Source organism: Ambystoma mexicanum, chromosome 7q, assembly GCF_040938575.1.
Source record: "Ambystoma mexicanum isolate Mex_15411 chromosome 7q, UKY_AmexF1_1, whole genome shotgun sequence".
In the NCBI taxonomy this organism is placed as follows: domain Eukaryota; kingdom Metazoa; phylum Chordata; class Amphibia; order Caudata; family Ambystomatidae; genus Ambystoma; species Ambystoma mexicanum.
The window spans coordinates 571550533-571577393 of NC_090941.1; the positions used below are offsets into that span (position 1 = coordinate 571550533).

General features: G+C 44.9%; 1 protein-coding gene across 2 annotated transcripts in view; it reads right to left on the reverse strand.

Moving 5' to 3' along the window:
• Window positions 1-26861, reverse strand: part of LOC138528424 (mitochondrial ornithine transporter 1-like) — a 1212095-nt gene that overhangs the window by 40780 nt on the left and 1144454 nt on the right. The window lies entirely within an intron of this gene.

A 26861-nucleotide genomic window follows, 5' to 3' on the forward strand; every position in this document is an offset into this window, starting at 1 on the left:
AACAACGACTCCTTTTCCCATTACCCCTTCAAAAACCCACCACAACCACTATCTCATCCACCTCGACACTCACCATGACTTATGCCCACATAGCCCGTAATTAGGCACTCATGCTCAGCCAGCCACTCAGTGCACTAGAATGGATTCGCCAATTTGCGGCTCCTCCCACACATTGGAATGCATGCCCAGTGAAGAACAGAAACCTGAGACTTGGATCTCAGTTCCGACCCCACAGGACACCCAACAAAAAAGACCCCATCACTCTCATCCTAACCAACCACAAGCTATCCCTATGCACATCTTGGACAACACCCAAAAAACACCAATCAGCATAGTCGAACACCCGCTGATTAGAGGTGCTCTCATCAATGCTCGGTTGCCCATGCGCTTGACATTGCAGACCTTCTCTCAGCTAACAACCTCCACTTCCTGGCCATTACTGAGGCCTGGCTGCATCAGGCAGTAGGCCCAGCTCTGTCCCTCGACATCCCAGAGGGCTACTCTATACTAAGGAATGACAGAAATTCAGGTAAAGGAGGAGGAGTAGCCTTTATCGCCAAAACATTCCTTGGCCTTAGAGCGACCCCCTCAGCCAGCTTCTGGTCCGCCGAACTTCTGTCAGTTAAGTGCCAACTCTCTGCAGCACAAACTATCCTTATGCATATCATTTATAGACCACCAGGCATCATCTCCTCATTTGAGGAAGAGATATCCGACCTCCTGACCACCAATACCAAAACTGGATCTCAAATTATACTACTTGGGGATTTAAGCCTAGGTCTCGGCGATCCTAATGACGCTAACGCGCTATCCCTGGAAAACACTATCTCCCAACTAGGGTTCAAGCAAAGGGTCAGAGCCCAAACACATAACAAAGGCAGAACCTTGGATTGGTTAGAGGATCACAACTGCTCCATGTCCATCCTTAAAAATGAATCAATTGCCTGGTCAGACCACCACGTCATCTCCTTCTCTATCCAAGGGAAGGTGCAGCCGAACATCTCACCGGCTACTATCCCACAAACCCTCTCCAGGAATAATGGCAACATCACCCTGGAAAAACTTCGCCCTCTAATCCACAATATTCTGATCCCTACAAACTGCTCCAACCTAGATGTGGATAAACTTGCCGACCTCTAGAATAAAACACTTGAATCAGCAGTAGATATCATCCCTCCCATCAAACTCACTAAAGCTAAACAGGCAGCCCACTTGAACAAATGGTTCACTCCTGAGCTTAAAATCATTCGCAACGCGAAATGTACGGCGGAAGCCATCTGGAGAAAAACGGCCAACCCAGCCAACAAAACTCTATTCACGGAAGCAGCCACCACTTACAAATCATCTATCCTCAGAGCCAAAAGAGACCTATGATAACAGAATCGACAATGCCAAATCAAAACCAAAAGAGCTCTTCGTTATCCTCAGGGAACTTGAGTCCCCCGCTCCACACACAGAAACCTGTGTGAAAGATGCAGACTGGTGTGAGAGAATCCAAAAAGCTTTGGCAGACAAAATTGCCATGCTACAATCCAGAATCGAACAGAAAAAGACTAGCCTAGCCAAAAAAGCAAACTCTCCTCTACCACCCAAATCTAAAAATCCAAACTGCCTTCCCTTCTCTTTCGCCCCTGTCACAACGAAAGAAGTGGAAAGCATCATCAAAGGCCTGAAGCCCTCCAGTTGCCAAGGGGACTCCTGCCCAGCCTCCTTCATTCAGGAAGGGGCAAACGATCTGGCCCCTTTCATAACAGCCTTAATCAACGCATCCTTTAAATCAAGCTCAGTCCCTAATAGCCTCAAGGAGGCTTGGTCATACCCCTTCTAAATAAAACAAACCTACACCCTAACAACCCCACTAATTATAGGCCAATCACCACGGTTCCCTACATCCTAAAGATCATAGACAGAGTGGCCTACCTACAAATCCAGATGCAGAACAACCTCTTGGGCCTCAGACAATCTGGCTTCAGGCCAAGGCACGGAAAAGAGGCAGCCCTTCTGGACCTAAAAATTCAGATGGACGAGGCGAAGGGCAAGCTAGCCATTCTCCTGCTGCTTGACCTATCGGCAGTCTTCGACCTTGTTGACCACAAGATCCTCACGGAACATCTGACGGCTTCAGCTGCATTATCCAGTCAGGCGACCGCCTGGGTCCAATCCTTTATAGCCAATCAAACCACCCGGGTCTTCTCACCGGGGGTTTCAGCCCACCCCATCCCCATCCTACGTGGCACCACTGAAGGCTTGTGCGTCTCGCCGACCTTATACGATATCTTCACAAAGCTATTGTTTGACTGTCTTCATAACCTGGGTGTCACATACACAAACTATGCTGACGATACCCAGGTTCTCATCATCCTTTCAGGTTGCTACGAAGAGGACTCCATACGGATTAACAACCTCTACCTGGAGATCCAAACCTGGATGGCAGAACACGGCCTATGCCTCAACGACGAGAAAACTGAGCTCCTTCTCGTCGGCTCCCAAGCACGGCTAAATAAACTGGACCTCTGTTACGCCTCTATCAACATAGATGGTAACCTAATTACAGTGGCCTAGGGGTTTATCTAGATTCTACACTCTCGCTCAAAAAACAAGTAAACGCCACAGCCTCCTCCACGGCTTATACAAATAAGCTCATCAATATCTGCAAAGCCTTCCTCTCGCCGTCCAGCTGCATTACACTAGCTAGAGCGCTTGTGCTCTCAAAAATTGACTACTGCAACATTCTCTTCTTCAGCACATCAGAGTACAATTTGAATAAATTGTGGGTGCTGCAGAATAATGCCCTCAGAGCGGCTCTGAGCATCCCGAGGCACTCACACATCTCCAGTTTCAGACAAGATGCCCTTTGGCTCCATGTGCGAGATAGAATCCCCTTCAGATCTCTCATCATTGTCCACAAATGCCTCTCTAATGATGCCCCAAAGTACCTGGCAGACAAGTCCAACAAACATATATATCAGCCAGACCCACCAGATCAATGTATTCCCACTACCAATCCATCCCCAAATTCTCCCAAAAAAAAAGTAGGCAGTTCCAGCTTCCCAGTCCTAGCTGCCAAACTATGGAACACTATACCCACTAACCTCAGAGCAAAACCAGCCTTTTGGACCTTCAGAGCTAAAACTAAGTCCTGGCTCGCAAAAAAGAACTCTCCCACTGTCTGACACACTAACCAATGTCTCACCACGTTTTACTTGTTCTTGTGTCTGCCCTTTGACCACCATGTAACCCGGTCATTTTCATTTACTGTTATCTTCTTGTATGCATATACTTTGCTGTAACTTGCTCTAAGTCTCTGGCGCCCAGTTACCTCAGGGTTCAACCGGTGGTATAAATAAAGAAACTAAACTAAACTGATCTCTTCCGCCCTTCATGATGAAGCTTGTGACGTTCGGTGGACCCAGCTTGTGGGCTGTGTCTGGTGTATTTGGTGGACCCAGCGTGTGAGCTGTGTCTGGTGTCTCTTCTTAGACATAGCAGTTGCCCTTCCTCTGCATTCTTTTTGTCTTTTCCAGGCACGGTGGAGAGGTATATGCCTTTCAACACCCGTTGTGCACTTTTCCGCGTTTTGAGGCATGTGCATACCTTCTTATCACTCTGGTGTCCCACTTGTGATGTGGCCCTCCGAGGGGCATTAGTAATATTTTATCCTCAGAGGTGGATTCTGGAGCATTGGCTTGCCTTCACTTGATCTCTTTGTGGTGCGTCGTGTGAGCCTGTGTTTAGGCATCCTTTTTTGCTCGCTCTGACCCACCTGTGATATGGCCCCTGGTGGGGCGCTATTACTTTTCATCCTCAGACGTGGGTTTATGAGCCTCTGTCATGAACCGTCGCCTTCGTCCTTTCTGGACTTCGTGGTCCCTGACCCATAGGGGATTGAATGCAGTAATCCTTCCAACATGGCCGCCTGATATGGAACGCTGCTTGCCAGTCCTTGCGCTCCACGCTCTGCGTTCTACTAAACAGACACGCCCCTGCGGCTCTGCGCGTCTCAACGCTACCGCCTGCTGTAGTTGGACGTGTGTTACCGGAGTTCGCTCGGGGCTTTCTTCTGAATCCTGTTTCCCGGTTCCTTGAACCCCCCTTCCTTCCTTCCTTTCCTCAAAACTTACCTACGAACTTCCTGGATTTACGCCCGCGCTCGGTTCACGGCGTTCCGTGTCTCCGAGCTCGGACATTGTTCCTTCCTGGTCTCCTTCCTGGACATCTGAACGTATCCTGGAGTTGGATTGTCATCCTCACGCTGGAATTCGAAGACCAGCACACAGGTTTATACAAATCCCAGACCGTGCGAAAGAAGTCACCAAAGAAGGTCTCAAGCAAACAACAAAAACAGGTGAGAAGGGGAGAGACTTGTGACGGATTGAGACGCCTAAAAAACGCTACAGACACAGAGATGGAAGCCGCGGTTCAAGACCTCATCAAGGCATGCAGGAACTAACCACAGAAGTCCAGAACCTTAAGGCTGAGAATGCTGCATTAAAGCAGCTAGTCTTGTCACATGACTATGCAACTAAGGAAAACGTGTTATTGGGAGGAGTAGTGGACAAATATGATGGTTCGGTTCTTCAAAGACCCTCTGTGCCTTCCTTGATTCATGTTTGGTACACTTCACCTTCAAGCCCTAGTACTTTTCCACTACTAGAGCAAAGGTGGGCTTCATGATCTCACACCTCACTGGTAATGCCTTGACCTGGGCAACCCCCCTAGTCAATTCGGGCGACGCCCTCCTGGATAATTATGATGGGTTCGTGGAAGCCCTAAAAGCCATGTTTGATCGCCCAGAGCAGGTTTACAACGCTCAAGAACATTTACTTGAATTTCAACAAGGATCCCAGGATATGCTTACCTATGTGACCCGCTTTAAACAACTTGTGAAGGAAGCTGATTGGTCTGAAGAAGCCAGCTTCACCCTCTTCCGAAGAGGCCTGAATGAAGAAATAAAGGACGAGTTAGCCAGGATAGCTCGCCCAAACTCCTTTCAGGCTCTTATGGACCTTTCCTTGCAAATCAACTTTCAAATCCACGAAAGAAAGGCGGGAAAAAATGGAGTCTAAGTCAACCTTCCAAAAAGCTGCCACAGACCACTCAATCAGACCAGAGCCCACAGCTTCTCCAACCTCGGATCTAGAACCCATGCAACTGGGGGCCTTCCGTGGACCCATTATCCCACAAGAAAGAATGCGCCAGATTCACACTGGCCTATGCATGTATTGCGCCTCCGATAAACATCTTGTGCGAGAGTGCCCTATTGCTCCTCCACGGCGTTCGGGAAACGCCAGCTCCCGATCCTAGATGGGGCACAGTTTCGGGAGAGAGATGTCTGCTCCACATCAATTCCTTCCTTGAACTCTCCTGGACAAAATAATCTTGTGATTCTATAGGCATTCCTATCGCCTTCCAAGAAAGAATGTTACCCCATCCTGGCATTAGTGGATTGCGGAGCCATGGGCATATTCATAGATCATGATTGGGTCACTTCTCATAACATACCACATGAAACTCGAGAGACAATGCAACCTGTAGAAGCTATTGATGGGAGACCCCTGTCATCGGGACCCATAACCCTCCAAACTAAAGAGATCCTACTTTCCATAAACCACCATCAAGAGAGGATTAAATTTGACATTATAAGATCGGCCCACTATCCAATGGTTCTAGGCATGCCTTGGTTACAGAAGCAAAACCCCTACATCAATTGGGCAGCAGGCTCCTTGTTTCTTGGTTCTGAACATTGTATGTCCCACTGCTTATCCCTAGATACCTTACCAAGTTCCTATGAAGACTCTGAAGAAACTCAGCAAAGTCCAGTCACTGTTTCTAACATCATCCGGATTCCCAGGGCCTATCAGAATTACATAGATGTATTATCGACAGCCATTGTTCAAGCTCTTCCACCACACATACCTGAGGATTGTGCCATTGATACTGAACCTTCAGCAGTAATCCCTTTCGGGAGAATGTTTATTTCATCAGAACCCGAAAAGAGGACCCTCCGGGAATACATGGACACCAACTTGGAAAATGGAACTATATGACCATCCAAGTCCCCGGCGGGCGCTTCTCTATTTTTTGTCCCCAAGAAGGATTCCAAGGAGCTTAGACCATGCCTAGATTACCGTGGCCTTAACCAGTGTACTCTCAAGGATCGTTACCCATTGCCTCTCATCTCGGACATCCTGGAAGCAGTCAGAGGTGCAGTCTTCACAAAATTAGATCTAAGGGGTGCCTACCATCTTATTCGTATAAAGGAAGGAGACGAATGGAAAACAGCCTTTAGAACACCCTTTGGCCACTTTGAATACTCGGTTATGCCCTTTGGACTTGCTAATGCCCCAGCAATCTTCCAACGTTTTATGGATCGGGTGTTTTCTGATATGCTGTTCCTCTTCGTCATTGTATATCTGGACGACATACTGATATACTCCAAGGACCACCTGAAACATGAAGAGCACTTAAAGACAGTCTTACAACGTCTACGTGAACATAAGCTCCTGGCTAAACCCGAGAAGTGTCTTTTCCATGTATCAACTGTTCACTATCTCGGATTTGTTCTTAGCCCAAAAGGAATTGAATGGACCGCTCAAAGGTTGATTGTATTCTATCCTGGCCTGTTCCAACCACTGTAAAACAAATTCAATCCTTCCTAGGGCTTGCTAACTTCTACCAGAAATATATACCAGCATTTTCTGAGATTGTGCATCCTATTGTTACTTTGCTAAAGAAAGATACCCCCTTTTGGTGGTCCTCAGCCCAAGATTCGGCGTTCCTGCGGTTGAAGTTGGAGTTCACACAAGCTCCCATCCTAGCTCAACCTGACATTGATCGACCTTTTCTTGTCGAAACTGATGCCTCCAACTACGCCATTGGGGCAGTCCTGAAACAGGAACTTGGCGACAAGTTAGAACACCCCATCGCCTATCTCTCTCGCACCTTGACCCTAGGTGAAACTCATTATTCCGTCCTGGAAAAGGAATTGCTAGCCATCCGTCAATTCTTCACTGATTGGCGTCATCTTCTTTTGGGAGCCAAACACCCGGTCCGGTACAAGTCCGCACAGACCATCGGAATCTTCAAGTCCTGCAATCCCTAGAATGTAGAAACAGCCGTCAAGCCCGTTGGGCCTTCTTTTTTGCCCAATACCAATTTCAAATCCATCATGTCCCTGGAACGCATAACATTATAGCCGATGCCTTATCCAGACGTCCTGATTATGAAACCCTTGAAGATCGGACCTTTCCTAAGATGTTTCCCCACACAATATTTGTTGCCCAAGCAATTACCCTCCTGGAGGATATTCAAATTCAAACCCAGTCCTCTGAATCTTGGAAGGAGTTTAAGAGAAACAATTGATGGAATCTCAAAACAAAGGACAGATACCTGTACAAGGACAATCGCTTGGTCATTCCCACTCCTGGACTGAGACAAAAGATCACAAGCCTATGCCATGATACTTTCCATTCAGGACATCGTGGCATCACCAACACTCTCCATCTAATACAAAGACAGTTTTGGTGGCCAAAGATAAAGGATATCAAGATCCATATCCAGACATGTGCAGTCTGCAATCAGAACAAACATGATAACAAAAGACCAGCAGGTCTCCTGCTCCAACCAGCAATACCAACAAGACCCTGGGAAATCATTGCCACGGATTTTATCGTGGAACTACCCTCTTCAAGGGGCTACACAACTATAATGGTTACTATTGATTTGTTCACTCATATGGCTCATTTTACACCTTTATACAAACTGCCATCCTCATCTGGAATTTTCCTGGAACACATATTCCGGCTTCATGGGCTACCTTCCAAGATCATTTCTGACCGAGGACCCCAGTACATATCCCAGTTCTGGAAACAGTTATGTCGTATACTGGGAATCCAACGTGCCTTGTCTTCGGGTTACCACCCACAGACCAATGGAGCCACTGAACGAGTAAACCAAACCCTGGAATAGTATCTTCATTGCTTTGCCACCAAGGTCCATGATGATTGGTCACTCTTAATACCTGTGGCCGAATTCGCATACAACAATTTGGATCATTCAGCTATCAAAACCAGTCCTTTCTTCTGTAGTCAAGGATTTCATCCTTCAGTCCTACCGTCCATTCTTCCACACCCTACCCCAGTTCCTGCTGTTGATTCCTGGATTGAAACACTAATCAATGTGCACAAAGAAGCAAAGGAACACCTAGAAAAGGCTCGAAGAGACGTTAAACATTATGCTGACTCCAAAAGAAGACCTGGGCCTTCCTATTCATCAGGCGATAAAGTCTGGTTATCCTCGAAACTCCTTCCCTGTCACCTAAGACCAAATAAATTGGCTCCCAGGTATTACATGCCCTTTTCTATAAAAGAAATCATCAATCCAGTGGCCTTTCGAATCCTCAATCTTGTTTTTGCTTTCGACTCCGACTACCAGAATCATGGAAAAGGATCCATCCAGTCTTCCACACCTCTCTGTTAAAACCATATGTTCAGCCCTCTCGAGCTGCTCCAAGATCTACCCCAGTGATTGTCAATGACCAACTCGAATATGAGGTCTCCAGAATCTGTGACTCTAGGTACCGACGTGGTCAATTACAATATTTGGTCGAGTGGAAAGGTTATCCTCCCAGTGAGCGCACTTGGGAACCCGTGTCAAACATGAATGCCCCCAGGCTGATTCGAAGATACCATCTTATCCATCCCGGGAAAACCCGGAAGACCTGGGCTTCAGAGGAGGGATACTGTCATGAACCGTCGCCTTCGTCCTTTCTGGACTTCCTGGTCCCTGACCCATAGGGGATTGAATGTAGTAATCCTTCCAACATGGCCGTCTGATACGGAACGCTGCTTGCCAGTCCTTGCGCTCCACGCTCTGCGTTCTACTAAACAGACACACCCCCGCAGCTCTGCGCGTCTCAACGCTACCGCTTGCTGTAATTGGACGTGTGTTACCAGAGTTCGCTCGGGGCTTTCTTCTGAATCCTGTTTCCCGGTTCCTTGAACCCCCCTTCCTTCCTTCCTTTCCTCAAAACTTACCTATGAACTTCCTGGATTTTCACCCGCGTTCGGGTCACAGCGTTCCGTGTCTCCGAGCTCAGACTTTGTTCCTTCCCGGTCTCCGCCCGGGACATCTGAACGTATCCTGGAGTTGGATTGTCATCCTCATGCTGGAATCCGAAGACCAGCACACAGGTTTATACAAATCCCGGACCATGCGAAAGAAGTAACCAAAGAAGGTCTCAAGCAAACAACAAAAACAGGTGAGAAGTGGAGAGACTTGTGACAGCCTCCGCATGCATACCTTCTTATCGCTCTGGTGTCCCACTTGTGATGTGGCCGTCGGAGTGGCCTTAGTCATATTTTATCCTCAGAGGTGGATTGTGGAGCATTGGCTTGACTTCACTTGTCTTCAGTTTGGGGACATTGTCCTTCCCTTGAACTCTTTGTGGTGCGGCGTGTGAGCCTGTTCCACTGTGTTTAGGCATCCTTTTATCTCACTCTGATCCTCTTGTGATATGGCCCCTGGTGCAGCGCTATTACTTTCCATCCTCAGAGGTGGGTTATTGAGCTTCCACTGCATTTAACATAAACCGGTTTTGGGCATTGCCCCTGCCATGTCCTTCGGGAGGCATTTGCCCTTTTCCACTGTTGTGGTCATTTTTCCCTGCTTTGAGGCATATGTCGGCATTCCTTTAGCTCTTATGACCACTTGTGATATGGCTCCTTGAGAGGCACTATTGATATTTATCCTCAGAGGTGGGTTCTGGTGTTGTGGCTTGGCTCCATCCGGCATTCCGTTTTGGGGTATTTTAAGCCATATGTAGACATTCCTATAGCTCCTCTGACCCACTTGTGATATGGCCCCTTGAGAGGCGCTGTTAGTTTTGTATCCTCAGAGGTGGATTCTCAAGCTTCGGCTTACATCAAAATTGGTTTGAGTTTTTTGGGATTGCCCTTTGCATGGCCCTGGAGAGGCATTCTGCCTTTCTCCCCTGTCGTGCGCCTTTATCCCTCGTTTGGAAGCCTGTGCCGGCATTCTTTATGCCCCATGATCCACTTGGGATTTGGCCCCATGTGAGACGTTATTGGTTCTTATCCTCAGTAGTGGTTTCTTGGGCTCTGCCTTTCATCAACTTTCTTCAAGTTTGGCAGCCTGTACTTTGTTCTGTTGCCTTTCCTTCCTTGGTGGGTCACTTCTAGGCATCGGCATTCATCAAGATTCCCCAAGTTTTGGCGACCTGCCTTTATGATTTAGATATTTAATTAAATCTATTGAGTTCTATGATAACTTCTTTAGTTTGCCTGTTCCTGTGACCCTATGAGTTTTAATTTGGTGCCTGTTCTATCTTGAGGGTTTTCCAATTTTACCATTAGTACCACTATTTAGCGGGAGGGAAGGAGGGTTTTTAAATTATTGACCTGCAGCTCCAGTTGCTGCCAGGACAGGGGAACAGATGACTTAGTAATAGGCCAAAACTGACCAGGGGGCAAGGTAGCCCCTCCTTTGATGTATCAAAGGGCCTTTGTCTCTGCATCCGTCTGGATGGGAGGGGGGGAGGACGCCTTTGATGTAGGGTGTCAGGGGCAGGGACTACCTGTTGTAACCTGCCCCTGTCACCCCTTCAACGTTGAGGGTGCCCAGAAGTCTGGGTCCCTTTTGTGCAGAGTCCCGGTGGCCCACCCCCAACACCCGCATGGTAATTGGGCCAGCACCTGAGAGGTGTTGCCCACTTCCGTTCCCACGACCAAGTCCACCTCCTAAATTATGCCCCTGGGCCCTCCAGTTCCAGAGCGGCCCATGTCTAGTAGCAGTTGCAATATTTAAAAACAAATCCAGGCACTGACCCACCGGCGCCTTGAAACCGGTTTGCGCCGGTAGGTATTTATACTTCTAGCATTGTCATTTTTTGCATTTGTTTGTATGTTGTTTTAGGCTGCAGGCATTAGTGTAACTGAGAGGTTGGTTTACGATAACTACTACTTTGGGCTGCTTTGAAAACGAATGATACTTATTGTTGTATCTCCCTATATAAAACTACAGGAAGAATTATTTGCATTTGTTCTTATCACACGCGCTTGATCTTAGCACCACTGTTTCTAGATTTTGAAAAGAGGCTGATCGAAGTGTGCTATGGAACTACAGTTCCCAGTAGCAGGTGCAATATTTAAACACAAGTCCAGGTGCATTCACGCCGGCGTGCATTGAAGCCGGTGCTCTATTTTAGTGCCCTGGTAAGTTTTGTTAGAGCACGCTAAGATAGTTGTTTTACATTGCGTGTGCTTCTGACTTATTTATTTACTGGCTTCCTTCCTGACTTATCAACGTATGGCGACCGTTCTTGAAGTCATTAGGTCTGCTGTGATTTTGGAGAATACCTTGCCATGGCATGTGATTGTTTACGAGATAACATTTTACCATCTGCTTGTTCTCTGGAGTTGCCTGTGGCTGATATCTCTGTGCTGACAATGAAAGCATTGGGGGCTTTTGCTTGTATTTATTTATTTATTGGACATTTGTATGGCGCCTATACACAACTGTTTCCAGGTGCCACAAGACAAGATTGGGGAGCGGTGGGGGGTGAGGGGGTGCACACAAAGGAATCATGAACGTAGAGCAACAAAAAACAGTGATATAGGCCTTGTAACAATACTAGCGTGCAAGTGCTTGAGAAGGTGGTAAGTGCAGTGGGGAGGGGATAGAGGGAGAAGTGCAGGAGTGGTTTGCCCGCAGGGAAGGGGGCAGGAAAGTGCTGGGCGGGCCAGGGTGGCAAGTGCCAGGGGAAAAGGGGGAGAGGGAGGAAGAGTACGGTGGGCAGGGATTCTGAGATTATTCCTATGCCATCTACTCCTATGCGATTTTCCGCTGTGTTAAACACAGGTATAAACACCTCTTTGCTGCACAATACTGCAGATAGAACCGCTTTTTCTACATTGCAAGGTCTTGTTCCGATGATGTTTCTTGCAGGGGCCTGGAGGTTCCTACAGACCCTTTTGTCTCTGTTGAGGCTCTTAGAGCTGCAGATTCTTCTTTAACTAGGCTAAATAATACTGCCCAGGACGAGTATGGAATAAAAAAGCTACATTTGAAAAATGTATTCTCAGCTTTTGCTCTGACCTTCTCTGTCTACAGACTCCCTCCTCCAATGTTATTTTAGCAACTGAGGAGACTGTAGGTCCTGAATACACTTCACTAAATGCCATTCCAAATAACGCAATAATTACTGATTTAGAGGTTAATTGTATCTCGGTTCTGGGTGCCTCTAACATTAAATTAACATTGCCTCTGCGAATGTCCAAGATTCATTGCCGGGCATGCAGGGCGCTATTAGGACCCTTGACTGCCTTTTGCTAAATACTCTATCTTTGATCAAGCATGCTATTGATGTTTCAGACTATTTAATTCCCAGGCAAGTTGAAACACTTGTGCCTATGTGCGTTATGAATGCCATATGATATCATATCATACTGTGCAATGACGGAAACATGGTTACATGACTTCAGACTCGTCATTTGCACTTGCTTTTCCTCCACACTACAAAATATTGTGATGAATCAGTAATGATTCCTCCCAGAAACCTGGCATAGGACACTTCTCATGTGGCAAAGGAAAGGCAGATGCTTCCTGCTCCCGACGCTGGGGGTGGTGTACTGTGAGAGTATCACATGGGGGGATGAGAGGACACGCCAGGAAGACTGGGAAACCCCCCTTTTTCCTGTCCCCATAATCCCACACGCTGATGGCTATTTGCCAAATAGCAGGAGTTAGAAAATCTCACTTTGTTGTTGAAGACTATAAATTCCATAATCCCATAGGTACTAGGATGAGGAAGAGGACTGAAGAGTTATGTTGTAGCAGTAGTCAGGCAATTAAGCCTAACAGCGCACACCTGAAGGAACCTGGGAGGCATAAAAGGCCCCCTCAGGAGCAGGCAATTGGAAGGAGCTGGAACTGTGAATGGAGTGCGTGCAGTAGCAGAACCAGAGGACACTGGAACGTGGATTCTGCAGATTTCATCTGCTTGTTCTGAGAGGGTCCTGTTTCCCCAAGCTCTGAGATGCAGAGGCCGCGCAGCGGAAGGCGTGCAGGAAAGCTGCCTTTCCCCATGTGAGCCTGATTGTATTGATTGCTGTGCAGGAAACGTGTCAGCGACCGAGGGGAGGATCTGTTGTCAAGCTGTGGGTCTAAGGAGTGAGAGGGGCTCCTTAATCTAGTGGGCAGGCCGGAGACTCCTTCAGCGAGGAAGGGTGTGGGTCCCAAGTGAGCTAAAAGCAGTAGAGCATGTGGAAAAGAGGATCACTGAGCCAGTGAGTCAAACATGGCGTTCTGATTCCTTGCACAAGACTGACGGCAACAGTATACAGTGTAATCATTCAGCTGCGTAGAAGCAGAAGCGAGCTGAAGTTCTTTGTTGAGATTCTAACAAGGGGACAATGGAAAGTAGCACTCACTTGTGATAATAAATATTTACTTTACTCACGTGAAAGCCATTGTTAACCCCTTAAACTTATGAAGAAGTGGTCACGTGCCTCTCAATAAGCAGAGCGAACATTGCGAAGAGTCATTGTTGAACATTTACACTTTGTAAAACTTGAGAAAGGGTGATCGCATGTGATTAATTTTGTTTTCCAAGTGAAGACTGAACTTTACATCTTTATTCACACAAACCATTATTACTTGTCAAAGAAGTTAGGTGGTTAAACATTGTATCTGCAGTTGGAGAGAGCGCAAGCATTGCCCAAGCCAAGAGTATTCCCTGATTAAGATTGAAAACAGCCTTCCTCAAAGGCAGAAAATGGTCTAACAATTACTGTGAGCCCAATAGAAGTTCAACCTTGCTTATGTTAAACATGTGCAAGCATTACCTGAATCCAAGAGTGGCACCAAGGCTTCTGGGTAATTATTTGGCTAACAGTTGACAACGAGGTGAAGGCAAAGTTGGGGAAGGTAAATCTTTCTGCTTATAAACATTATTTGAAGTTGACACAACCTGCATTGCCAAAGACTATGAGAGAAGAGAAGTGGGTCATAAAGGCAAACTTAGGTTATTGTGGCAGACAGACAAGAGAGGTGAGAAAGCTGCCCCTTTTGAAGAGATATTCAGAGGAAGAGTGCCTTGCCTATTTGAAGGGGTTGAAGTACCTTAAAGTGAATCTTGTCAGAGTCTGCCTTGAGAATGAAGCTGTAGTAGTAGCGCAGAATGCTGAAGCTGTGGTGGTATAGCTGAGTGTCTGTGGATGCAACATTTCAGTGGTGCAAGTGGAGTAGAATGGTATGACGCAAAGGAGAATGTCCTCATGGTAACCTGTAGAAGTTAAGTTGTTGAAGTAGAAGCAGCAGCACTGTGAAGTCATCCTGATAAATATACCTATTGGGAATTCTTACCTTGAACAGAGATACAAGAACTGTTAAACAAGACTGGTGTTTCACTAACATTTATAGAAGTTGTATTTCTTTGAACTGTGTCAATACTTCTTGGACAATTGAAAGTGGTGGAAAAGCATTGTGGTTGGGAATAACATTGATGTTATTCTGAGAAAGTGGAAACCCTTTATTTCACTAAGAAGACCACCTTTATTGTTGTTGGAACTTTTGTTAGCAAAACTTTATACCTTATTATTGAGCCTCTAAGAACTGAATTGAAACGTTGCACCTACGTGGATTTCTTTTTTTTAAATCAAAGTTTATTGACATTTTGGTTATAACATCGTCACTCAATATTCAACATAGCCCTCCTCCTAACAGCGATTATAACAATTGCCCCCCCCCCCCTGACTCACCCCCACCCTGTGGTTATGGATCAAACATATACTTCTGCAATATTAATAGGGCTTGTGATTGGCACTACACAATACAATAAGAATTACATCATTGGTCGCACACTCGCGCTTTGGGCTTGACACTACCCATCCGACAATATCCAATGCATTTCGCATGTCTCTCGGGCAAGCTGAAATTTCTGGGGATCCTTCATGATCGGGTCCCCATCCCTGTAGGCACCCACCATTTCAAACCAATCGTCCATACTTCTCGAAAAAGGGAAGCCACAATCCTTCAATATCTGTTTTGGATTCATCAATGATATGTATTAAAAAATCCATATCGTAAATAGCACAGACTTTGAGAACCCATTCCTTCTCCCCAGGCATGTTAGGACTTTTCCATTTCTGGGCCAGACAACACCTAGCTGCCACCAGCATGACCTGCACATTTGACCCTGTGTCTCTTCCTGTTTCCCACTCCCTCTAATCCCAAAGAGGAGTAGCCATGTGGACATCGTTCTCTCCACTACGTCCACCCCCATAATCCAGGACAGCACTTCTTCCCAGTATGTCTGCACCACTGGGCAGTTCCACCACATGTATGCAGTCTCCTTTCTCTGTCTGACACTTCCAACAGTGTGGGTCATACCCCGTTTTCATCCTGGCTATCCTCTGCGGTGGGTAATGCCACCTATGAAGTACCTTCAGGGCTTGATGTTGGAAGTGAAGCGAGGCCGTGGAGCAGTTAGCTCGCCTGCACATTTTGGACCATCGCATATCATCAATCACTTCACCTAAGTCTTTCTCCCATTGTGTACGTGCTGGCGGAGGGTCCCTTGGAGTTGCAAACATGAGACGTTTATAGTGACAGGATATGACACCCCTGAATCCCCGCTTTGAGATAAGAAGTTTCTCAAAGTCTGTAAGATCCCTTCTTAGGGTATCCCCCCAGGTCGGTTCAGTAAGTACACCCCTCAACTGGAGATAGAAAAACTGGGAAAGATTACTAAGCACCAGGGCATCCTCCAGGTCCTTCAGGAGCAGAAAGGATCCCCCCTCCCACAACTGACCTGCCCTACTGAGGCCATCCTCGTACCATTGTTGAAACGCCTCAGGAGCATCAATCTTATCTCTGATTGGGGGGGCCAAAATACAACTCAGCAGTGAGGGCCAAGTCGTAAGCCATCTGTAATATCCCCCTTCTTTCCACACTGACCACAAAACCCCCAACGTTGGATGTTGCAGGACCCTCCTGGGAATGCGTGCCCGGGGGACCCAAAGCCATTCATCCAACATGACCGGGGCCAAGACTGTGTTGTCCATAGCCACCCATTGTTTCTCTGTCCCTGGAGTGAAGTGACCCACCAGTATCCTCAATTGGGAAGCATTATAATAGGATTCCAGATCCGGGAATCCCACCCCACCATCTTCCTTGGGCATAGTCAACACATCGTAGGAGATTCTATGTTTCTTGCCCGCCCAGAGGAATCATTGAAGGGCCTGCTTCACCTCCGTTAGGAATGTCTTGGGAACCTGTACCGGGGGCATTTGGAACAAAAATAAAAACATGGGAGAATCACCATTTTCACCAGGTGAAGGCGTGCCATCCAGGAGAGCCCCGACCGCACCCATCTGTCAATATCCCTCTTGATTGCTGTCCAAAGGGCAAGGAAATTATTAGGAAAGAGGCCCTCCGGGCTGTGTGTCACCTGGATACCTAAATAACGAAACCCATCCTTCTGAATACGAAAGGAGAGCCCACCCACATATTCCACCTCAGGGCCCAACAGATTGCCTGCTATAAATGCCACCGATTTCTTGAGATTGACTTTAAACCCAGAGAGGTTTCCATATTGCGTCAAACTTTCCAGTACCCCGGGTACCGTCTGGTTTGGTAATATAAAGTAATGCATAGTCGGCGAACAACCTGACCTTACAGTGAGATTCTCCAATTTTTACCCCACTGATAGCCTCGTCATTGCGGACGGAGGTCGCCCCGGGTTCCATAACCAATGCGTATATGAGGGGGGACAGAGGGCAGCCCTGTCTCGTACCCCTGCCCAAGTCTGACTCAATACCATTTGCCACTATATTTAACTCACTGATTGCAACCAATTTGTTAGGACTGTTTCCCTGGGCGAGATCCACAAAAGAATTGTTCCAGTTAATTATTTTTGGACGTCAGCTGTGGTTTTGTAATATTACCTAGGTTGCCATAGATAGTAGTTAATTAGAGAAGCTGAGAGAATTTCAAGAGAATATCTATTACAAGACAAACCGAAGCAAGTAAAGCCTCATTTGAACCCGAAATTCATCACAACATATGGCACAGACGCATCCACACTTAGAAAAATTCTCAAAAAGCATTGGGACATTTTAAAATTAGACGATACTCTTTCAAAAGACATTGATGAAAACCCAGGGATATTCTACAGGAAAGCTCCAACACTTTGCAATAAATTGAGCCCAAGTCATTTGAAATCCATCGAAAAAACAAATATCAGAGAAATGCTACGACAACGACCAATTTATGGCATTCAAATGTGAAAACTGCAAATTATGTCCACACATTAAAAATGGAAAGAAGAACATTGAATTACCAAATGGAAAAGAACATAAATTGAAACATTTCATTAACTGCAACAGGAAACATGTGGTTTATGCGATTGAATGTCTTTGTACTAAAATCTATATAGGAAGTACAATCAGAAGCTTTAAAATCAGAATCTTTGAACATTTGCGCACAATAAGAAACCAAGACTTGAAATACCCACTCTCTTTTCATTGGATGACAGAACATAAAGGGCTCAACATTGACAATCTAAAAGTTTTCGGATTGGATAAAATTGAAGAATTACCTAGGGGAGACAAGAAACAAATTCTCAAACAAAGGGAATCTAAATGGATTTGTATTATGGACACTTGCAATACCGGTTTGAATTCAGACGATGAATTTTGTAACTGGCTTTGAAAAAGTTAAAAAGTTATTTCTTTTATTTTTATTGTTATTTTTAGGAAATGAGGTGTTGGATTAACAACTCTGTAATTTTGAAAACATTTCTAACCATTAACATAATAACACCATTTTTCTCTTTATTGGTTCTTAAGGATTTGAAATGGAATTTAAAGTTGAAAAATATCAGTACCACAGTCCATTCACTCTTTGACCAGCATAAATAATAATAATTTGTTCTTCTTTTTTCCCCCCTTTTTTCTATCAATTTTTAAAAAATTTTAAGATTTATAAACACCGAAACAATAGCCATTAAATCACAAATTTTGCCTGCATTATACAAAATTAATGAAAATGGCCGCCACGTAGAACGTGATGGCATATCAATAAAATCGTGTTTGAGCTAAAAGTAAGAGGGATAGACAATGAAAATGGCCGCCACGTAGCACGTATGTATATAAACGAGCGCAATCATAACACAGATCACGGCGAAACAAGGAGCCAGGGAAAACTCCCTGCATCGCTAAAATAACTAGGAGGTAAGCTATTTAACCCTCTGAATCCTCTTTATGTTTTTTCTCCCGTATCTTTAGACTATATCCTTGAAATATAACGAAGAGTGACCATTTAATAATGGTAACCCTGTTCTACAAATTTCTTTCTAGTCTAGACAGAAAAGATACTTTATCAAAGAAATAAGGACATGGAGTGAAATAATAAATTCCTTTTCTAATTGAATTTGAACCAACGGAACTTGGTGTGTGCCACAACATGATATTGTTGAAATGAAAAACCCAATTTTTGAAATGCTTGAAACAAATTCTGTTATCAAACACATTTTATTTCTTTTGCTGTACATAGGATGTATAGATTTTGAATACTTTTCTTTCTTTTCAACTTTTTTTCTTTGTTTTTCAAAAATTAGAATACAAAACTCTCCTGATGATCACCTGTAACCTAAACAGGTGTGAAACACGTGTAGAGAGTGATGAGAATGGCCACAACAGTATACCAATGCATTAATAAAATGAAGATTATCTAAATGAGAACATGAAGATCTTTTCTTTCAAAGACAACCTGGAATGGCACTCAAAAATTATAATTGATATTGGAATGTCGCAAGTGGAAATGTAAACATTTGAAAGTACCATTTGCCACTACCCTGGCTGAGGGAGTGGAGTACAAACCCGACATCCAGCCCAGCCATCTCGGGCCCATCCCCAATGCTGTGAAGACCTCCCCCATAAAGGCCCAGCTAACCCTGTCGAAGGCCTTTTCGGCATTCAGGGCTAATAATAGAGCCCCCTCGGTACGGACCGCCCCTGAATTCAGCACATGAAGGGTCTTACGCAAGTTATCGGAGCCTTGTCTGTTCATCACAAATCCCACCTGATCCAGGAGGATCAAGCGAGGGAGGTATCTTTCCAGATGGGTTGCTAGGATCCTGGCAAAGATTTTAGCATCCAGGTTTAGGAGGGAAATAGGCCTGTACGAGCCGCAGTCTGCCAGGTCCTTTCCCGGCTTAGGGATCACAGCGATGAATGCTTGTAAGAACGTAGGCGGGATGGTGTCCCGATCCCTGATGCAATTAAACAGTTTGGCCAATGGCTTTACCAGGATAGGCTGGTATTGCTTATAAAAGTCAGCCGTGTAACCATCACCTCCCGGGGATTTCCCTGCTTTCAATCTCTGAATAGCTAGCTTCACCTCTTCCTCTGATATTTCCCCCTCCAGGACCTCTCGCTCTGAATCAGTCAGTCGGGGCAATGGGTATCCTGCCAAGTAGGCCTGGATGTCCTCCAGTGATTCGCCTTCCCGTCTAGTGTACAACCCTTTGTAAAAGTCTGCAAAACTTTCCAAAATCTGCTCCCCCTTCCCACACATCCCGCCACCCCTGTCCCTTGATGGCTCCCACCCTCCTCTCAATTCTACATCCCCTTGTTCTACGTGCTGGGAGGGTACCCACCCTGTCACCCCTCTCGTAGTATCTTTGTTGCGTCCCTACATGGATTTCCTTGTTTCTTTTGATGAAAATTGAAACTAAGTATATCTTGAATCCTGTGGAAGGGAGTTCACCCAGTTTACTAAAAGGGTATCAAGAAACTGTGAATATAATTGTATGTTATTTGAATTTCCATATGTATTTTCTTTTGTGCATTTGTTTAGTGTGAGGGCCAGATATCCTGTGTTAGTGTTTCCCCTTTAGTTTTGTTAGCCAGGGAAATCCTCAGCAGAGTAGGGATAGTAAGGCATTTGGCATAATTTATACTTTAATAAAATGGCATATTGTGAACAATTATCAAACAGTTGTTTGCCTCACATTGCTGACCCCGCACAATATTTAGAGTAGATCGTAAACTAAGTCATGCCGGAGGAGTGGCCATCATATATAAAGCATCTTTGAGGATATATGAAGTGGCTTTTTCAGGCCCATTGGGTTGTGATTCGCTGCTTGTTAACAGGTCATCGGATCATAATACCACCTTCAACCTTATCCTTATCTATTATCCGCCAACTTCAGTGACAGATTTTCATCTTCAATTCTGCAAAATGTTTATGCCCCTGCTTAAGCCATTGTACAAATTTGATATTCTGGGAGATTTTAATCTGGGTGCTTTGATAGTTCTGATTCCACTGCTGCTGCTATTGAGTCCACACTGACTGACCTTATTCATCATGTCACAGATGCCACCCATGCTAAAGGAAGGACACTTGACTGGGTTACCAGCCACAATGTAGAATTGATTCCTTGTCCTTAGTCAGATCACACCATGATCCACTGTAACATTATGTGTATCTCACAGTATAAAACATTTAAATCAGAGAGGACCTCTGTTACATCCAGAAATATGTGTGGGCTCACTACTGAATCTATGCCACATCACTTAGAAGTGACGTTGAATAATTTGACCAACTGCACCTCACCAACAAAACTTGCTGAGGAGTATAAAAAACTGTTGCTTAATGTAGTCCACATATTGACCCCAGATAAAGTCAGAGGGTGACAAAGAAAAAATCAAAAATGTGGCATTCGTCCGAAATCTATGCTCTAAAGATTATCAAATGCAAGGCCTTTGAGACATGGAACAAAACCAACTAAGAGGAAAATAAAAGCAAATATAATCTTGCAGCCAAGACCCATAAATCTGCTATTATTCTAGCAAAAAAACGGATTATTGATCAGAGTATTGATAATGCCAGTTCTAATACTGAAGATATCTTTTAACTTCTTAAAGAGTTAGAACATCCTTGTGCATCTGAGCCATCTATTAACAAAGATAAAAAATTGGTGTACGGCTATCCAATATGCCATGGTGAATAAGATCTTGAAAATCCAGGAGAATATTGTGAACAAACATACAGCTCTACATGAAGAAGGGCTGAATTCAGATTTGCCTAGACCTGAGAGCACCATCCCTGCTTTTCAATTTAGCCTGGTCACAGAATCTGAAGACTTTGACATCTTGCAACAACTGAAACCCAATTACTGCAAAGGGGATGTATGCCCTGTGTTAGGTACTTGAAAGTAGTGCAAGGACGAGTCGAATAAGCAGTTGAGATATGTATTCAAGTATCTGCATCAGGTCGAGCTTGACCCCTCCAGAGTAATCACTCAACTGCTTGGAATACCACAAGCTCAAGGCATAACAATTCCAACCAGAGTCCACTATGTCATACATTCTAAGGATGATGGCAACTATATACAAATGAACAGAAGCATAACTATGTACAATGAATATGAGAGAAATGCAACACATTACATGAGCATTAAGTAACAATCCGTCATACCTCCTCCCCTAAAACATGAATAAAAAAACATTATTTAATTAAATGCTTCACACATATCTCGCAACTATTACCTTGTTCCAAACCTCTCCACCAAAGACTCTCACTGTGTTGCCATAGTCTTTCTCCACAATTTTAACAGAAAACTTTGCACCCTAGTTCATCCCACTTCTTGGCAACAATATCATGACTTTGTCCCCTTGTATAAATGTGATGAACTTACAACTCCTTTTCTGATCATATCTGCATTTTGCCAAATGACCACTCCTCAAAATACAGTCCCTCACAGCTCTGGCATCAACACTCACCAACCTGGACCTTCCCAGCCACCCTGGCATGAGAAAAGTTTTGGACTTTCTTCCTCTAAAAAGTTCAAATGGTGTCACACCTTTGGTGCTATGTGGGGTGACCCTATACTGAAACACCCTCTGCATCAAATCACTTTTCCAGTTGGCACCATTGGTGACAGCCATTCTCACTCTATCCATTATGGTCCTGCTGAATCTCTCAACACACCTGTTGGTCTGAGGGTGATCCAAGGAAGTCTGTCATGCCGAATCCCTAGTGAATTGAGCCAAGTCTCCAATTCTAATGATATAAATTGGGATCCATCGTCACTCGGAATACTTCATGCATGAACACACCTTTCAAGAAGTTAATCACGTTCACTGTGGTAATCTCCTTCAGTACTCCTACTTTGGGCCACTTGGGCATTAAATCAACAGACACTATCACATTAAAGCCTTTGAAGATAGGTAAATTAGGTGGCCCCAACAAGTCAACGGCCACTACCTACCAATGCACTCTAGACACCATGGGAGGCACAGAAACCTTCTAAACTGTGTCACTCTCCTTGAAAATGGCACACTCTATCACACAACACTCAATGTCGCCATCGGTTTGTGGCCACCAAAAGAGCGCCCTAATAACTGACTTGTACCAAGAAATCCCCATATGGGACCTATGTCCTAGACTAATTACAACTTATTTCATCCCCTCTGGAACCAACAAACATTCTCCTCTATAAACTAGAGCATTCCGGACGCTTAGTTAATTCTTGAAGCTTTTAAATCCTTTGATGCCTCAACAGTTATTGCCCAACGTCTCTAGGTCCAAATACTGCCACTTTCCTTCTGTGAGACGCTTCGCCAGCTGATACATTTGATATGATATGGCATTTATAACACGCCTATACACAAGTGTTGCAAGGCGCGACAAGGCAAGGGAGGGGGAACAAGGGGAAGACAGAGACAATGATCTTACTAGACCATGTGACATTGAGATCATGCAATTAAGGGGGAAGGGGAAAAGTACAGGGGGCAATGAGCAGGGGGCAGTGCAGTACATGCGAACAACAGTAAAAAATAAATAGAATAAATAAAAGCAAGAAGTAAAAGTGCAGCCAGCCGGTGGTAAGTGCAAGGATAAGTGCAGACATCAGGTGTCAAGTGCTGATAGGGAGCTGTAGGGATACAGAAAAACAGTCACCAAGTGCGGGGCATGCCAGAGAGGCAGCGCACGGGTGCAAATTGCAGGGGAAGGTACCTGGGACGGAGATCAGAGGGTAGCCAGGTGACCAGTGCAGTTTCAGTTTCAGCAAGGAATTCAGCAGGGTAGAGGAGGAGAGAAAGCAGAAGCAAAGAGGAAGGTTTTGAGGTGCTTCCGGAACCAGAGATGATTCTCCTCAGGTTTCAGGGAGGCTGTTCCAGAGGGAGGCCCCAGCCGAAGAAAGAGATCTACCACCAACTCGTTGCTTGGTGAATCGACTGACCCTGAGGGAGTTGGAGGCGGATGAGCGAAGCGTTCGATAAGGAAGATATTTAGGGAGACAGAGTTGAAGGTATTGATGCCCCAGGCCCCCGAAGGTCTTGTGGACAATGCAGAGGGTTTTGAACTTAATCCTCACAGCCACTGGGAGCCAGTGCAGAGATTTCAGTCCTGGAGAGATACGACGATCCCTGGGCTTGAGGCCAAGGACAAGTCTCGCATTCCTGTTCTGGATGAATTGCAGAGGACGGAGAGTTCATCATTATTACATGCCACAGACCAGCTGCCTTGATCTAAGCACTTATGAATTACAAAAATGTCTTTAGTATCCTTATCAAATTCTTCAACATCAACAAAATCTTCATCCACTACCGCATTCCGAGATAACCCATCAGCTAATACATTTTTGCCTTTCACATGCTCTACTAAAAAATCCAACCCTTGTACTTTAGTCACCCACTTGATAATGCATCTGGAGACTCCACCCAGACTAAAGGTTTATGATCTGTCGATGAAGGATCTGCCAAACAAATACATCTTACATTCCATCACCGCCCACAACAGTGCTTCTTGCTCAATAACAGAATACCTTTTTTCTACATCCTTGAGCGTCCTGGACGCAAAGGGAATAGTTCTCTCTCTCCCCTGTCATATTCTTGCATCAAAACAGCTCCCAAACCCAGTTCATTTGCATCAATGTACATAATTGTTTTGAACTCACCCCTGAAACCACTCAACACCTGGGTTTCTAGCAGACAATTTTTGATTGCCTGAAACTCACTCACACACTCAGGACTCCACGCAAACTTAACTCCTTTTCTCGTGAGTCTCCTAAGGGCATGGGTGCAACTAGATAATCATTCACAAATTTGGTATAGTATTCTATGAGCCCATGAAACAATGCCATTTCCATATTACTCCTCGGCTGTGGCATCTCCACAACGGCCTTAATAGCACTGACCTTTGGTTTGATTCCCTCTTTGGACAAATTGTGCCCTAGATATTCAACCTCACATTCACTAAAACAACATTTCTCAAGTGTCAAAGTGAGACCAGATTCCCCTTACCTCTCCAACACCACTCTGAGTCTACAATAACGCTCTTCTGTGCTAGACCCCCACATTAAGATGTCATCTTGATAGCCCTTAACATCCGGAAGATTTCCCAGAATGACATGCATGACCCTCTGAAAAACACTTGCTGCAGAAACCAAACTAAAAGGCATGCGCATGCACCTGAACATACCCATATGTGTTATAAATGACGTCAAATTCAGGGAATCAGGTATAAGGATATCTGGTGATAAGCTGATTTCAAATCTAGGAGTAAAAAATTCTTTGGCTCCGAAATCAGCTCATCAATTTTGGGCAACGGAAAATGTTCTGCTATCACATTCCTGTTTAAACTTCTCAAATGAATGCATGGCCTCACAGATCCATTGGCCATCCTTGCGACCACAATGGGACGAACGTACTCTGATGCTTCCACACGCTCAATCACCCCCTCCCTTAACATCCAATCAAGTTCAACTTCCACTTCTTTCTTGAGCGCAAGTCGGACTGGTCTGACTTTTGCCACTATTGGTACAGCATCTCTCCTCAACTTGATCTTGTGCATGAATTGTTTCAAACACCCAACTTTGTTGGCAAATATCTGAGGCACCCAAGTCACGATTTCTTCATTCACTGCTAGGCTCATAATTCCACCGCCACAACTCCCACTCTCTTTACGTCCCACACTGTGAACACCCGCACCTGTGTATTCACCCATACAACCCTCCTTGTCTTCCATCACAGAATGATTCACCACTGAGGTATACACTGGGTGGTCAGCATTGGGATCCAACTTGATACCCAACGCTGCCTGGCCATTCCATGAGAGCAAATCACCTCCCACACTTGTTACATACACTTTGCCCTTGGCACACTTCCCTTGAAACTGGAGAATAGCAGCCATCGCTCCATTAATATGTAAGGGATTCTCACTATGGGCCTTGGCCTTTACCATTGCTTCGTTAAGAACACATTGTTTAAAGTTGGACATCCATGTCTCCTTCCCAATTAAATTGTAGTCTGCCCCACTATCTATCAACATTAACAGATCAACTCCATTGACCAAGACCAACTGTTTTTTTACTTTGTTCCCATCACTGCATTCACTACCTCTATAACCCTCACACCACCATAGTATTCAGACTCATAATATCCCTCACACTCATTCTCCTGAATGATTCCTAATTTGCAGGACATCCTGCAGCATTTTGACAGATGTCCTCTAAGTCTGCACAGGTGACATTCCACATAGACAGCTGTGCACTCTTTTGAGTTGCCAAAGTGTTGTGTGCTCCCACACCTGAAACACCTCTTCTGTTGTTGTCCACCAAAGCGTTCTAACTTTCCCATCTGTTTCTTTGGTTCAAATTTTGTGTTCCTTTTACAGGTCTTGAGTCTACGAACCTCACTAACCCGCACCCTGTTCTGACTCTGATTCTTAGTATTCTGACTCTGATTCTTGGCAAAAGAGATTGCACTGACTCCAGGTGCACCCTTCTCTCCCAACACTTTGTCTCGTTCAATATTGAACTGTTTGATGCAAAGAGCAGTATGTGCAACCTGTTTTGCTACCTCCTGTCAAAATTGGGATATCTTTCTTTCCATAATTCTTCTCTGATCTTGTCATCTGAACATTTGACCATATGTTGATCACATATGTGTTCATCATGACAGTACTAACAGAAACGACACTTGATAGATAATCCTCAAGGCAGTGGCAAAATCCTCTATCGTCTCTCCACCTTTCTGTTCTCTCATGCCAAAGTGGTATCCCGACAAAATCTAATTCTTGCATAGTGTTTGTCCAGCTTGGTAATACTGATGTCAAAGCAGTACCACATACTTGCATCTGGTGGTTAAATGGATTCAGGAAGTCTTTTGAAGACTTCTTGCCTTGCGTGGCCAAGACAATGATACAATAAGTCATCTTTTATTTCCACCACACAGATTGTGGCATACGCAGCCAACACACATTTTTTAGGAAGTGTTAATTCCAGTTTCTCCATATCACCATCGGTTCCCCAGGTTGTGCCAAGAATGGCGCTGGTCCTAGAATGTTGGCTATTGTCTATGAATTATCAAGCAACTGTGAGAGTTGAGCAGAACGCCTTCAAATGCAGTTAAAACAATACAAAGTCTCAATGGAAAACATCACATACACATGAACTCATGTCAGCAGAACATAACTTGTGGTGAAGTAATTTTCCTGAAATGCATTAGTGATACTCCTGCTCATTCACTGTTCCACTGAGTATGATGAGTGATTCATCTGCCTTTTTCAAGACCCTGTGACAGGACGTGCGATCTGTTTCTTTACTCCCAGGGAACCCTACAACAGCAGCACTATTGATGCTTTCCATAAAGCACTGAGCGTTTTAGTCATGTGCTACTTATTACTCCAACGTTAAGCACCTTTTGCATGTAAGTACTGTGAGGAAGAAAAACAGCTGTGCTCACTTAGTCTGCCCGGTGCGCAGTGTTAACATTATTTTTCGTTTCCAGGCCCAGGTACTTTTATGCCTTTTGTAGAAACCACATGGAATT